This window comes from Eubalaena glacialis, chromosome 20 (assembly GCF_028564815.1).
Source record: "Eubalaena glacialis isolate mEubGla1 chromosome 20, mEubGla1.1.hap2.+ XY, whole genome shotgun sequence".
Taxonomy (NCBI): Eukaryota; Metazoa; Chordata; class Mammalia; order Artiodactyla; family Balaenidae; genus Eubalaena; species Eubalaena glacialis.
In genome coordinates this window covers 36,920,607-36,934,393 of record NC_083735.1, presented here as the reverse complement: position 1 = coordinate 36,934,393, position 13,787 = coordinate 36,920,607, and the positions used below count along the sequence as shown (strand labels likewise).

The following is a 13,787-nucleotide window of genomic DNA, read 5'->3' as shown; positions in this document are numbered from 1 at the left end:
GCCCTTTATCACTCCATCCATAAATTCAATGCAAATAATAAGGGGGGGGGGGGGTCGGGGGGGGTAGTGGGTGGCAGTTTTAAACAAGATTGGCCACAAGCTGACAGATAAAGCTGGGTGATAGGGACACAGAGATTAATTCTCAAAGCAGCTTTTGGGACCATTGGTGCCACCTGCACCACCAGCCCTGATCACATGAAAAAAAGCAAAAAGAAGGGAGGCAACTACAGTGATAAACACATCACTGTTTTCCCAGGTCAGGTGGAAATGCTCACTCCTCAGAAATCTGCTGAAATATCCTTAAGAAAGAGTCAGGGACACCTAAAATGTAAAATGGGCAGTCCTTTTAACACTGCAACTTTTCCTGAATGATCAAAGAATATTTTCATAAATACAGTTTTTGAAGACTGTTCATCACAGGCTTGTTTACAATGGTGAGAAATCTGATACCTAAATTATCATTAAAGAGGGATTAAATATATTATGGTGTACTCTTACAGTGGAATACCAAGCAGCTATGTTAAAAAAGGAAGACAAGAACCCACAATAACAGGGTATGGCAAAGGGAGACAGGAACCAGCTGAAAGCTCTCCAGATGGCCAAAGCTGGAACAATTTGAGCAATACAGTAGTGTTGTGTCAGATTATAACACAAGTATAAATACCCATTGGTCTACACTGATATAAGTAAACGACTGGATAAATGAATACCTGGGGAGAACAGACAAAGCTCCTGGGCTGCAGAATTCCAAACACTGTAGGTAGGTACCCTGCCCCGCCCCAAAGAGGTGGAGCATGGCCCCCGACTCCTGACGTGGGTGCTGCCTTCTTCCCAAGAGCACAGATGCGAAGGGGAGAAAGAGAGAGTAACTTTGCAGTACAGACACCTGACAAGCGCCGCCTCAGTCAGGATACCAAGGTCAACGTCACACAGACAGCAGGCACCCTTGAAACGATGGGATGAAAATGGCTCTTGGCCCCAGGGGTCGCTCTCCCCCAAACACACAACCCCAGTCGAACCGTGAGAAGAACATCAGCCAAACCCCAGTTGAGGGGCACTCTACAACAACTGACTAGTATGCCCCCAAACTGTCCAAGTCATAAAAAACAAGAAAAGTCTGTTAAGAAACTGTCACAGGCACGGAGAGCCGAAGGAGACCTGAGGACTGAAGTATGGAATCCTGGATGGGATCCTGGAACACAAAAAGACAGGAGGTAAAAAAGCTAAGGAAATCTGAGGAAGCATGGACTTCGGTTAATAACCATCTATCAATGCTGGCTCATTAGTTCTGACAAACACACCACACTAAGGTAAGATGTTAATGATCAGGGAAACAGGGAACTCTTTGCGCCAGCTCTGCGATTTTCCATAAACCCAAAACTGTTCTAAAATAAAAAGATTATTTTTAAAAAATGAAAAAGAAAAATTTTCATGAAGATGTAAACTTATAATGCTGTGGAATGATGGCCAATATATAATAAATGAAAGAAGAATTACTAAACAACATGCATGTTATGAATCTGTTTTTGCTTTAAAAATATACATATATGTATTTATACACCAAAAAGTCTGGAAGACCAACCATACACCAAACCACATATCTAGTGATTTTCACCACCTCCTTTATACTTTTCCATAGTATTTGGTTTTGTTTTTCCACTAAGCATTGGTTACTTGTAACACTGAGCCTCATTACTCCCACGGTCAAGAACACAGTTGTTTTATTTTTGGGAAAAAGTAGCTGTACAGCATAGAATTAATAGAGACCACCTTAGCTCAAAATAAGATGCATTTATAAAACAGCTAAACTTTACTTTTTCAAGGGGAAATATTTTAAAGGCAGAACAGAAAAGTGATTGAAAGCATGGGATTACATCAGACCTGGAGCGCAATCCTGGTTTCACCATTTACTGTCTGTGTGACCTTGGGCAGCTCAATAACCTCCCTCAACATCCTCACTTTCACAGTGGGGAGATGTAACGCTCACCACAAACCTATGCATCTGCAGAACTGCCCTAACATTTATCTGCCTATTTATTTATCAATATAAACACATATTGCACATAATACATAAATGTATATTACATAAATGTATTTCATAACCTCAAATTTTATTAGAAAATTACCTGACTAGTAGCAAAGAGTTCGATGTATGTCAAGAGTCTGGCCCTACTGAGGCTCCATAATGGTAATTGTTGTTGTTATCAATAATATACAAAAATCCAAGAAAAATTAAAACACTATCAGAAAAAAATTTCATTTCTCAAAGTATATAATATGGAGCACTGAAAGACAAAACCAACACCTCCGCTCGTTCTACACCATCTGCTGTGATGTCCCGAAGCCCTCTGCTAACTAGACATTCATTAGGGTGATTAAACGTGTTAACATGCCCACAGGACTGCTGTGGAGAATCTTCCAGAGAATACAAGTGAAAGCCACTTGTCTAATCACAGCCAGCTTAAACTAAACTTTGGAATATTAATGCACCAAGTCTCCCTTGCTATGGAAATGAATGTAACATCAATACAAATTAACACCAGCCATAAGATACAAACTAAACTGATTTAAATCCCTTGACTGTAAATAAGGAACTTTAAAGATGCTTTAGACAAGACATATATTTTGATCAAAATTCTGGGCTGGTAGTTCTATCCCAATACTGATATTTAAAAATTACCCCAAATACAACACTTATAATACACAAAATCACGACAGAACAGACAAGTCTAATCATGCTATGAATTAATGGACTTTTATAACAAGACTCAACAACCCAGAACAGAAGAATCATTTGTTTCAAGTGAAAAGTTTACCCGGCCTGGTTTATCCTATGGTCTAGGACATAGACCCAGATTTTAAAGAAATTATAATCAACCATAATATAAGCAAAATAATATTAAATCACTGTGCCAATTTTTTCTACTACACTAGAAAATGCAGACTGTTCAGTTTGGTTCTGTTAAAAGAAGTTAATTTGAACAGCTTTTAAAATAACAAAAACATAGATATAATCCAGGAACTAAATTTAGGTTCATATATATAACCCAGTGTTGTGATTACAACTCTACAAAGACGGATTTTATAACACACTCCAAAGCGTCTGTATCCAATAAATCTTACTCCAATTTTCCTGAGAGCAGTTGTTACGGAGACCTGACCCAGTGATGTCATTCTAGCTCAAATATACTTAACTGTAGCAAATTTTAAGTTTGAGAATGGATGTGATGTATGGGAAGAAATCACCGTCACTGAGAACTACACCTGGCAAGTAGACTAAGCGAAATAAGCCTCTTTTGGTTAAAAAAAAAGAGTGGCTTGACTACAAGGTTTTTAGTAAGGTTAAGTTTTCCTAAAAACTATAAAAGCAAATTTGAAATGGGAATTCCAAGCACGTGGGGCAGCAACATTATCTACATAATAAGAGTATGCTCATCTGCAGTGTTCTCTACCGGGTGTTTCCTTCTCCAATTTTTAAACAATAACTGAATAATGGACCATACTGGCACCTCGTATATATTACCTCATTTAATCCGTGTAACATTACTAGACAATTATCACCATTTCAAAGTGAAGACACTGAGCCTGAGTGCTTTCAGTAAGTTGCCCAGTTCACACAGGTAATAAGGAGAGACCAGCAATTACTTCATAATCGCAATACACACACACGCACATCCCCCATTACCTACACATTATATCTGACTTTTTGAGGTTTTTGACCTCTACTTTCTGACTCTCCCAATTAATCTCTGCCTATGAGAGCAGCTACTTACGTATATTTTTGCATCTGCCCTACTGTATTGCAGTCGTTCACTTATCAACATTTCCTACTCAATGATGAGCTTCCGGAGAGAATGGCTCACACCTTGCTCATCTCTGTAATCCCAGAACACAGTCCTGTATTTAGCACATCTGCATGCATTTCTTGTTAGTACTTAACAGTGGTTCTGATGTTGATTCTGCTAGCTGCTCATGGGTGGTGAACATTACAGAACCAGCTTCAAGATACCTGCCAACCACTACCTCAAGAAGGGCAGATGCAGGCAGAAAGGAGATTCAATATGATCAGCCTGAATCTGTAGGGCTGTTCTTAACATAGCATTTAGACACTACATTATGTGGCATATAGGGTTTTTCTTCTTCACGTTGAATAAAGCTGCATCTGCACTCACATTAGTCCACCTCCAGTAGTTCACTGCACAAAACGAAATTACAGGACAGCACGACACTCATAGTGCATGCAGGAATGAAGGAAAAATATACGACAATGTAAACCATCAACAGCAGAACGTTAAGATTTTGCCAAAAAGCTACCTTTTCATTACAACACGACTCCAGAGTCCAGAGGGGCAAGACCACACAATTTATACGCTTTCCCACACAAGAAACTAACAGGGTTGGTTATTCATGACATTTGGAGACTGGTACAGTGTAATTACAAAATGACACAGGTTAATACTTAAGGAGACATCAAGTCTCTCAAAATAAAATGAATATTTAAAAGATTAAGTATCTGTTTTGTTATTAAAGTCCTGGAACTTCAAGGAACATATAAAAATACAGATGACTTGGTACTCAGATTAGTTAACAGAATTACTGATACTTTTTATTCTTTTAGGGGACCTTTTACCTACTAAATCTTAGAGTCTGCGGTTTGTGGTTTCCGTTTTCCTTCCAGTTATAGAAATTGACTGTGAGTCCTTTTGTGGTATTTATCTTTCTCTTCTCATCCTCCATCCACCCCTACCCCCAAACCTGCTTTGGATGTCTGTCTTCTTTAATTTTTCAAGACAAGGCAGTGAAGTGAAATGGCATGAACTCTTGCATAAAGAGTTAAAAATGTTAAAATCATATGTTAAAATCATATGACTCTCCTCTCTTTAAAGTAATATTAGTCTTCTAGAATACCAGTCTAACTCTTCGAAGCAGAAAACACAGGAAGCTCAATGTTCCAAGAAAAGTTAATAATAATTGATTCATCCTGGCTACCCAGGAAATACACAGCAAGGACCTGTGTTCTACGCAAATACAGACAACAAATCCGTCTAGAAATACCTGCCACCCAGGGACAAGGAAAATAGAAAAAGAGCTCACGGAGCAAATGCACAAAAGGTACAGGAAGAAAACAGCAAAAATGTAGGGCTGAGCAGGAATCAGAGCTCCATGAAAGCCATGACAGATCAGTGAGCTCTACAGACAGAAGCAGACGGAGGTGGTGGAGGAGAGGTCGTCACCGACGCGAGGCGACAGAAGTGAGCAGAGGCGAGGAGGAACCAGGCAGAGGCGAGAGGACAGGAACTGAATTACAAGAGGGGACAAGAAAGAACGGCGGGGCCGGCGAGGAAGGAGGCGTGCCCAAGGAACAGACAGCATTTTCAATGGGAGACTGAGTCATAGAAAAAGGAAGGAAGGAGGCAAAATGCAAAGACACCAAACAAGAAATTCTGGACAAATGAGGAAAAATGTAAAAGTGAGACCAGGTGATAAATAGGTAGGGTAGAAAGGCAAAAAAATGGATAAAGTAAAAGAAACCTCTGGGAAAGGAAATATTAAAAAAAAGACAAATGGTTTCTGGAATTTCACTATATTAAATTAAATTTTTAAACCTGTTCTTTTGTTTCTGTTTCTCTCTGCTGGGTAAAACTTGATTGAGAACAATGGTTTCCACAATCTCCAGAGGAGAAAAGTATTGATGAGGTCAACTGACTTAGTAGCAAAAGTAAGAAGAGCTGAAAACAATAAAATTTACTTATGTCAGTTAACCATCTTAGCTCTAATCCACAAACTAATTTTCTTTCTTTTTTTTTTCTGTCAACTTGTTTCATCCATACCTATTTCCTCCCTCCTGTATTATTATTATTTTTTAACATCTTTATTGGAGTATAATTGCTTTACAATGGTGTGTTAGTTTCTGCTTTATAACAAAGTGAATCAGCTATACATATACATATATCCTCATATCCCCTCCCTCTTGCGTCTCCCTCCCACCCTCCCTATCCCACCCTTCTAGGTGGTCACAAAGCACGAACTGATCTCCCTGTGCTATGCGGCTGCTTCCCACTAGCTATCTATTCTAGATTTGGTAGTGTATATATGTCCATGCCACTCTCTCACTTCGTCCCAGCTTACCCTTCCCCCTCCCCGTGTCCTCAAGTCCATTCTCTACGTCTGCATCTTTATTCCTGTCCTGTCCCTAGGTTCTTCATAACCTTCTTTTTTTTAGATTCCATATATATGTGTTAGCATACGGTATTTGTTTTTCTCTTTCTTACTTCACTCTGTATGACAGACTTTACGTCCATCCACCTCACTACAAATAACTCAATTTCATTTCTTTTATGGCTGAGTAATATTCCATTGTGTATATGTACCACATCTTCTTTATCCATTCATCTGTTGATGGACATTTAGGTTGCTTCCATGTCCTGGCTATTGTAAATAGAGCTGCAATGAACATCGTGGTACATGACTCTTTTTGAATTATGGTTTTCTCAGGGTATATGCCCAGTAGTGAGATTGCTGGGTCATATGGTAGTTCTATTTTTAGTTTTTTAAGGAACCTCTATACTGTTCTCCATAGTGGCTGTATCAATTTACATTCCCACCAACAGTGCAAGAGGGTTCCCTTTTCTCCACACCCTCTCCAGCATTTATTGTTCCACAAACTAATTTTCACACTGACACATACACATCAATGACCTTAGTGACTAACTGCTTTATTTATTAATCACAAAAGCTTTCTCTCTCCCTCACTTTTTCTCTCTCTGTGCTTATCAGTATTTGGAGAAATCCCTGCTTCTTACTACTGCCCTAAAAAAGAAAGGGCAGAGTAAGAAGGTGACATTTACATCAATACTGCTAAAAAAAAAAAAAAAAAAAAGTCTGATGGAAGCTTAACACAGGGTTAAAACAGTAACAGTGAAAAAATGCAAATTTCCTATAAATTTCTACTACCCACCTTATTCTGGACTCCTACATAACTGAAAACAGAACACAGAGATCATCCTTCATTTCCATCTAGAAACAACAGAGAAAACAAAACACTTAACAAGAACATAAAAACAATAAGGAAGAGCCATTCTGAAAAAGAAGGGAAATTATTCTACTCTTAATCCTAGGAAATAACCAAGGGTAGAAGAGCTACTGTACCAAAGGTCTATTTATGAAGCTGTAATTCATATAACTCTTTATTTTTAAGCTGAAAAAATATAGTCATCAGATTTTCGGTCCAAAAAACTGTGCAAGAAAAAAAGCAGGCACACACAGAGGCTGAGAGGAAGATAAAGGAAGATGAACCTAAAGCCGCAAAGCTTTGACAATCACTGAGAAGAAGCAGTTTCTCAACATCCTGTGCCTTGAGGAATTCTTCAGTGAAAGTCAATTTCTGAGGGCCAACATCCTGTTATAAGCTCCCATTTCTCCTATTGTATCTACTATTTCTCTATCCACACAGATTGAAACTCTGATCGTAAGCAGATTACCAGCTTTAGCAGCAGGGGAAAATAACTCAAATATTATACACAAAAGCAATGGGTTAACAAAGACAATGTAAGAAACATGTAAAGAAATATGCTAGAGTCTTGTTGCTCATATTTGCAGAACTATCTTCTTTCAGCTGCTCAAAAATCCTAAATGGCATTGGGCCGATTCTTGAAATTTGCCTTTTCTTCAGTTTTGTGTTTTTTTTTAAACCATTCTTCCATGAATATCGCAGCGGGTCACTCGGCCATACAGTCCATTCACAGGCATCTGACGTGATTATTTACTTCTGGAAACAGCTGCTGAATTCCAAGGCACTGGGACACTTCTTGAAGGAACAAACCTGGTTCTCTGGTCTCTACTGAGGACACGGTGAAACTAGGATTCTCTGAACTCAGCGATGACACGGAAGCCAAGCTGTGCTGTTTCCAAGGTAAGATGCCTTGAAAAAAAAAAAAAAAAAGCTAAAAATCAATCAGATTTTAAAAACAAAAAGACTCTAATAAAGTAGAGAAAATTCTCACACAGTGTTACATATTCGCTAAGACTGAAAAATAAGTAACTCAGATAAAAAATTTCAATCCTTCACTTCAACTTTAAATCTATTTTCAAAAAAATTTTATAGGGCATCACAGGTTATACAATAAAAAATACTGCAAATAATTGACTGTTCCTGAAATGAACAAAAAATATCCATTAAAATTGTAAAGAAATTCTGGTGACTGACGTTTTGATGTTTACCATGGCCAGGATAGAAGATGGGCTTTGAGAAAACGCTATTTCTCTGCGTTCATATCTTATTTGGAAATGGTATGAACAAGCATGATTTATACTGAGCTATAAAGTGTGCTACAGAACTGATGACCTGGAAAATTTCTTCTAGCCATAAAATTCTGAAATTGCATACTATCTGGTGATAAAATCTTGACACCACTGAACCAGCTGTAGGCAAGCCATTTGACTTTGCCCTGATTTTCTCATCTATAAAATACAGGGCTGGTTCTTCTTACATGGGGAGATGGGTACTAGGATCACCTGAGGATGGCTTAAAATACAGATGCCTGCCCAGCTCCAGCTCTAAAGAGCTCTAACCTCCGGGATTAGGCTAAGGCATCTGTTCCTGTTACTGTATAACAAACCCTGGGTCATTCTGTCTACACTCATACTTAAAGAACCACCACACTAGGTCACGTTCAGGATGCAGCTCTACAGCCCTAAGAGTCATAAAACAGGGCAGTAGGGATGCCATTACTCCAGCTTGATAGGTTTAAGACAAACGAATCACTGTGTCATTTTCTCCTTCCCTAAAAATCCCCCGTTCAGAGAAGACGCCAAAACTAAGATTAAGGCTAACGTGCCAATTGGTTAAACACTTCAATGGAGATTATTTTTAGCCCAAATTGTCCCAACTATATCCTTGGATATTTAAATAGAACACAACCGCAGGACGATATTCACAGTCATAAGCTGCTGCTCTGATAGGCCATCCCAAAATATGAGCTGATGTTAAAATGATAGCAGCAACATGCCATTTCTTACTCAAATTATAAAGCTGCCCCCAAGACAAAGGTCACACCCCCCTCCCCAGCAGAAGCGACATGTCACACAGAACACCGTACCTGCAGAGCTGCTAACCGGGGCTGTGGCCCAGGCTTCACCCCAGGGCACCTCCTCCTCTGATTCCTGGACAGCGGGTATGGTGACGTGTGTGCTCCCCTATCGGCCGAGTCATGTGGATTCAATGGGCTCTGTTGGTGCCCAACACCCCCAAAATAATATTGTCAGCTCCTGACTAAAGGGATACAAAACTGGACTTTCAGAGTATACCACTTCCCTTCATCTTGCTGGATTTTGTTTGCAGGCCCTCATCCAAGTCCACATGGCTTCAAAGTGACCTCACTCCAGGTTTGTCACCAAACCAACAGTGCCGTTAAGTTTTTTTCCACCAAAGAAATATTACTTGGTTGGAAGAGGCCTCCGGGCCCCAAGAGTGTGCTCTACTGTCCAAGACAAGCTGAAAAAGTGGGTCAAGATTTCACAAAAGGACAAGACAAACGGACAGATGGGCACCAGAAGCCTTCAGTATTGCTCCCATCCTGGTAAATTGCATTCACTAGGGGTTTAAAAGTGTTGAAAAAAGAAGAGCTCTTTCACATGAGTTATTTGACACTGAATTAGTATCTTAAGCAGTCACTGCCCTTTGTCCTGGTGAATCACTGCCCTAGAATTCAACACCTACCAAGGGTCCTAGTCCCCCTCAGCTTTGAGGTTTAAAATTTGGTTTTTCTCCTCTTGCCTTCAGTCATTTCAAAATACAGTCCCCTCAACCATTTCATTATCAACCTCTTCTGCCTGGAAAATCCAGCACTGTTTCTGCAGCTCAGAGTCACTGCCACCATGTATGCTACCTTGAAATTTTTAAAGAGCTTCCTTTACAGCTGAGAAACTAGGGTCAACTTTTAGCTCTCTTTTCTGTCTTTGATAAAGTAAAACTCCCCAGAGAACCCACACTGATTCAAGAGCCAGGCTGCCTGGGTTCATATCCCACCTCCCTGCTTACTACTCACATTGTGGTCTCAGGCAGGTGACTTAATTACCTCCCTGTGCCTCACTTTCCTCATGTGAAAAATGGGATTATATCTGTACCTACGTCAAAGGACTGTTGTGAGAGTCGAATACATTTACATGTAAAAGCACGTTTTAAGCACTACATCAACGTTAGCTATCATTATTTGCTTTATGTAACTCCAAATTCTCGTATTGTTCCACGTGTGTACACAACGTTTGCCCAACTGAAATACTACCTACGCGAGGACTGGGACCACAGTTTGAATATTTCTGATGTTCCCCCCATGGCACCTAATATTCACTCAATAGGTACAAATAAACCTACTCGGTACAAATTATTATACTGGATGAACAAGGAAGTTCTCAAACACAGACCTGTGTAAACATGTATTCCCTGCCCTCGAGTAGCCTGTATTTTGGGTGGGGAAACAAAACACAGGAAACGCTCATGCAACAATATAAAGCCATAAAAGATTAAATGCCAAAGTATGTGGTTTAGACAGCTACCATTCAAAGGACTCACTGTGAGCTGGGACTCTGGAGAGGGCAAGCCTGCAGTGGCCCTGCCCCTAGAGGGGACTTGGATTTCCACGACAGGTGGGAACAGAGAGAGGATTCCAGGGTATCTGCTCATTCCACAAATATTTACCGCACACCTTCCGTAGGCCGGCCTCTGTCCTTGGCTCTTGGAATACGGCCACGAGGGACCCAGAAACGGCCCCTGCACCCCGGGACCTAAAAGGGCACTCACTCCACGTGAGAGCCAAGTTCTGAAGTAAGGAAGAAGGGCCTGTCCTCCAACCCGATGAAACACAACATCCCTTAAACGTCTTGTGAACAGGAGCCAATGCTGGCATTACAGTCACTCCGGCTTCCAACAATGGCAAACATACAGAAATTAATAACTTTTCATGTACTGTATTCTAAATATCTTCCATTGTTTATGAAGCACATTAAAGAGATATTCTCCATATTTCTGGATACAAATAACATAAGAGATTTACAGACACACACAGTCAGTATTACTGGAACAGTTTTCGTAATAGAGGCTGTGGAGGCCCAGCTGCTCAATTTTGCCCAAATGAAAGCCTATTCATTAAAGCCCTGTGCTTTGTCTCCTCCCGCCCTTTCCCCTTCTTCTTCTACTAGTGGCTGCCCACAGATATCAAATATCTACTAGAAAAGTGCCTGAAGATGCATGTGTTGGCAGGAATCAGTTAGTCACGATGGGTGGAAGTATTAACACATGCATCTTTTTCTTCCTACATCCGTCCACTCATCTCCTCCCAGAATAGAACGCCTTCAGGTAAAGGAACCCTCTTATAAATACCGACTGGCAAAGCATTCTCACTCCTTTCTTCTCCGATGACAGACCACTATCTGAAGATGCGTTAAGTCCAATACGCTCTAATCACAAATATGACACATTTCCAAGCGCTTCGCTCATCCTCTGCAGGCCTCTCACCTGATCCTACTCTCCCAAGATGCAAACTGCTGGATCCCACCATCATTCTCATCATTGTTACGTCTACACAAATTATTACATTGTAGCTTTGGAAACACAGAATAAACTTCTTGATTAAGGAAGTCAAAACTACTCAATTAAATCCAGTCAAAAACTTAACTTCTTCATGCACAAAGTACTGGACTCAAATATGTTTAAGACATGTAAAGGCAAACTGAAAAGTAAGGTAGAACCCCTACAATGTAGATTACTTAACATTCTCAACATTTACATACCCATGAAAGTTAGACTCATCAACAAAGTAATAGCCAACCCAGTTTTTTATTTCCTTGGTTTGGTACTGGAAAATCACGTTCCTGTTTGACTGTCATTCGTTAACCCTTAATTAGGAATGTTGCTTAGAAACTATATATGGAAATAGGGCACCTTTCAGAAGGGACCATTAAGGCTTTCCCAACATTTACTTTTTTCCAACATCCAAGCATAGCCTGTTCATTGGGTGACAATGACATGTAATGGGAACTCTGATAAAGAAGAGACACAGGGCTTTGGAAACTATTGAATACCCCAATAAAGGGACTAATTGCAGTTCTGTGCAAATGTAAAGCCTTCTTCCAACTTGAAAAACACACTAAATTACTCTATGAGTCATTTTATATTGCCCACACCCTTATTTTACAAAAAACAGAAACAGAAGCAATTAATGTACATATTCCACATTTGGACACGTTCAAATCAAACTCGTGTACTCAAGTATTTCTAAGCAACCTGTTTATGCAAAAAGTTATCCGGAAGATTAAATGAGATAAAGCATGTAGACCATTTGGCAAAGGCCTGGCAAGCAATCAGTACTCAACATTGCACATTATTATCGTTCCTAATTTTCCAACTCTGTAATCATACTAAACAGTTATAAAGTTATGCACACGATTATGTATATATATATATATAAACTAATGTGTTACTACTAGAAATAAAGCTTTTATGTTATGTACCAAGCAATGCTCTTCATCCAGACAGAGGTGAGTTTAATTTTAACAGAATGATCCACAAAGAAGCAGAGAAAGCTGGCTAAGGGGTAGGATGTTAAATGTTACCTCGAATCTCTGCTTATCAATTAAGGATACAACCTCTACATGGTCTAGTATCAATTATAATCAGCAGTCAGCTGATCCTAGAGAACTCGCTCAAAATGAACAGTTAAGACCTCAAGCACGTGGACAAGTAGCCATTTATTTGCAAGGCTGCGCCAACCACTGAAATCTGATTACTTCAATACTCATGCTGAAATCCTACATAAATTCATTACCTGTCTCATGCTAGAATTTTGCAAGTCCTTACACACAAAAATTTTAAATATCCAAAAGTCACTTAAACTGACAAGACCACAGCATCCTGGGCACATCCAGTTTTTAGAACACTTCAATAGCCTCCGCCACGCATCATTTATTATGACAGGGAAAATGCAAAGCCAGTGAGAGCACGTGCTTTCCTAAGCAAATATTAAAAATAACCCTATGCCCTCTGCGGTAGCCCCCAAGCTATAAGCTTAATCAGCTTTCTGCTTTCCGGAGAACTGCTTGTCTCTTTCTAGGTATGCACTCCTGACTCTGTGGTTTTGAGCGTAAAAAAGGAAATGGCTGGAGGCCAGTTTCGTTCCAGGAGCCTGCTCTGGATCTAAAGAGCCCCTGGTTGTTCCCCAGAAGAAGGACGTGCTGCCCTAAGGGGAAAGTCTGTATCTCCAAAGAATGGCCCATAAAGCATGCTGACGCATAGACAGGTGGCAACAGGATTATGTGGAAAACAAGGTTTACTGATTTATTGCCTTCTTTCTGTTCCTTAACTAACCTATATATATGATTATGCTCTTTGAATAAACTTGCCTTGCAACCATCAGTTGTCTTGGCCCTTCTGATCCCATACTGGTGCTTTTCAGTTCCTTACCCCTCACCGCCAGGAACTATCAGCTTTCTGCAGTCCGTCTGTGGCAAGTGGCGCCCGCACAGGGACCTGAGTGCGTGAGGCATTTTGGAAGATTTCAGGTAAGTAGAACTCTCGAGTGAGATAGTGTGGCCACAAAAAGAAAAGAATTTTAATTTTAGGACGGTAACTCGAGAAAGAGTCAGAAGTAAAATAATATGGGACAAAAGGGCTCTAAGGAGCGTGATTTATTTGCTCAGGTTCTGCTTTCAATGTTAAAAGCTCATGGAATTAAGGTAACTACCTCACAACTTCTGGAATTTTTGCAGTTAGTATATGATGCTTGTCCTTGGTT

The 13,787-nt window shown here is 40.0% G+C and overlaps 1 long non-coding RNA gene across 2 annotated transcripts; it reads right to left on the bottom strand.

The window, feature by feature from the left end:
- Positions 1–472: 472 nt before the first annotated feature.
- LOC133081258 (uncharacterized) lies at positions 473–10,082 on the bottom strand. Of its 2 annotated transcripts, none has more exons than XR_009698771.1 (4): positions 9,099–10,082; positions 7,823–7,921; positions 6,959–7,017; positions 473–1,192 (listed from the first exon to the last, which is right to left on the bottom strand). It is a non-coding gene; the product is annotated as an uncharacterized LOC133081258 (long non-coding RNA). The 2 variants fall into 2 exon arrangements; XR_009698772.1 differs by lacking the exon at positions 473–1,192 and adding an exon at positions 5,641–5,729.
- Between the last annotated feature and the right edge of the window lie 3,705 nt (positions 10,083–13,787).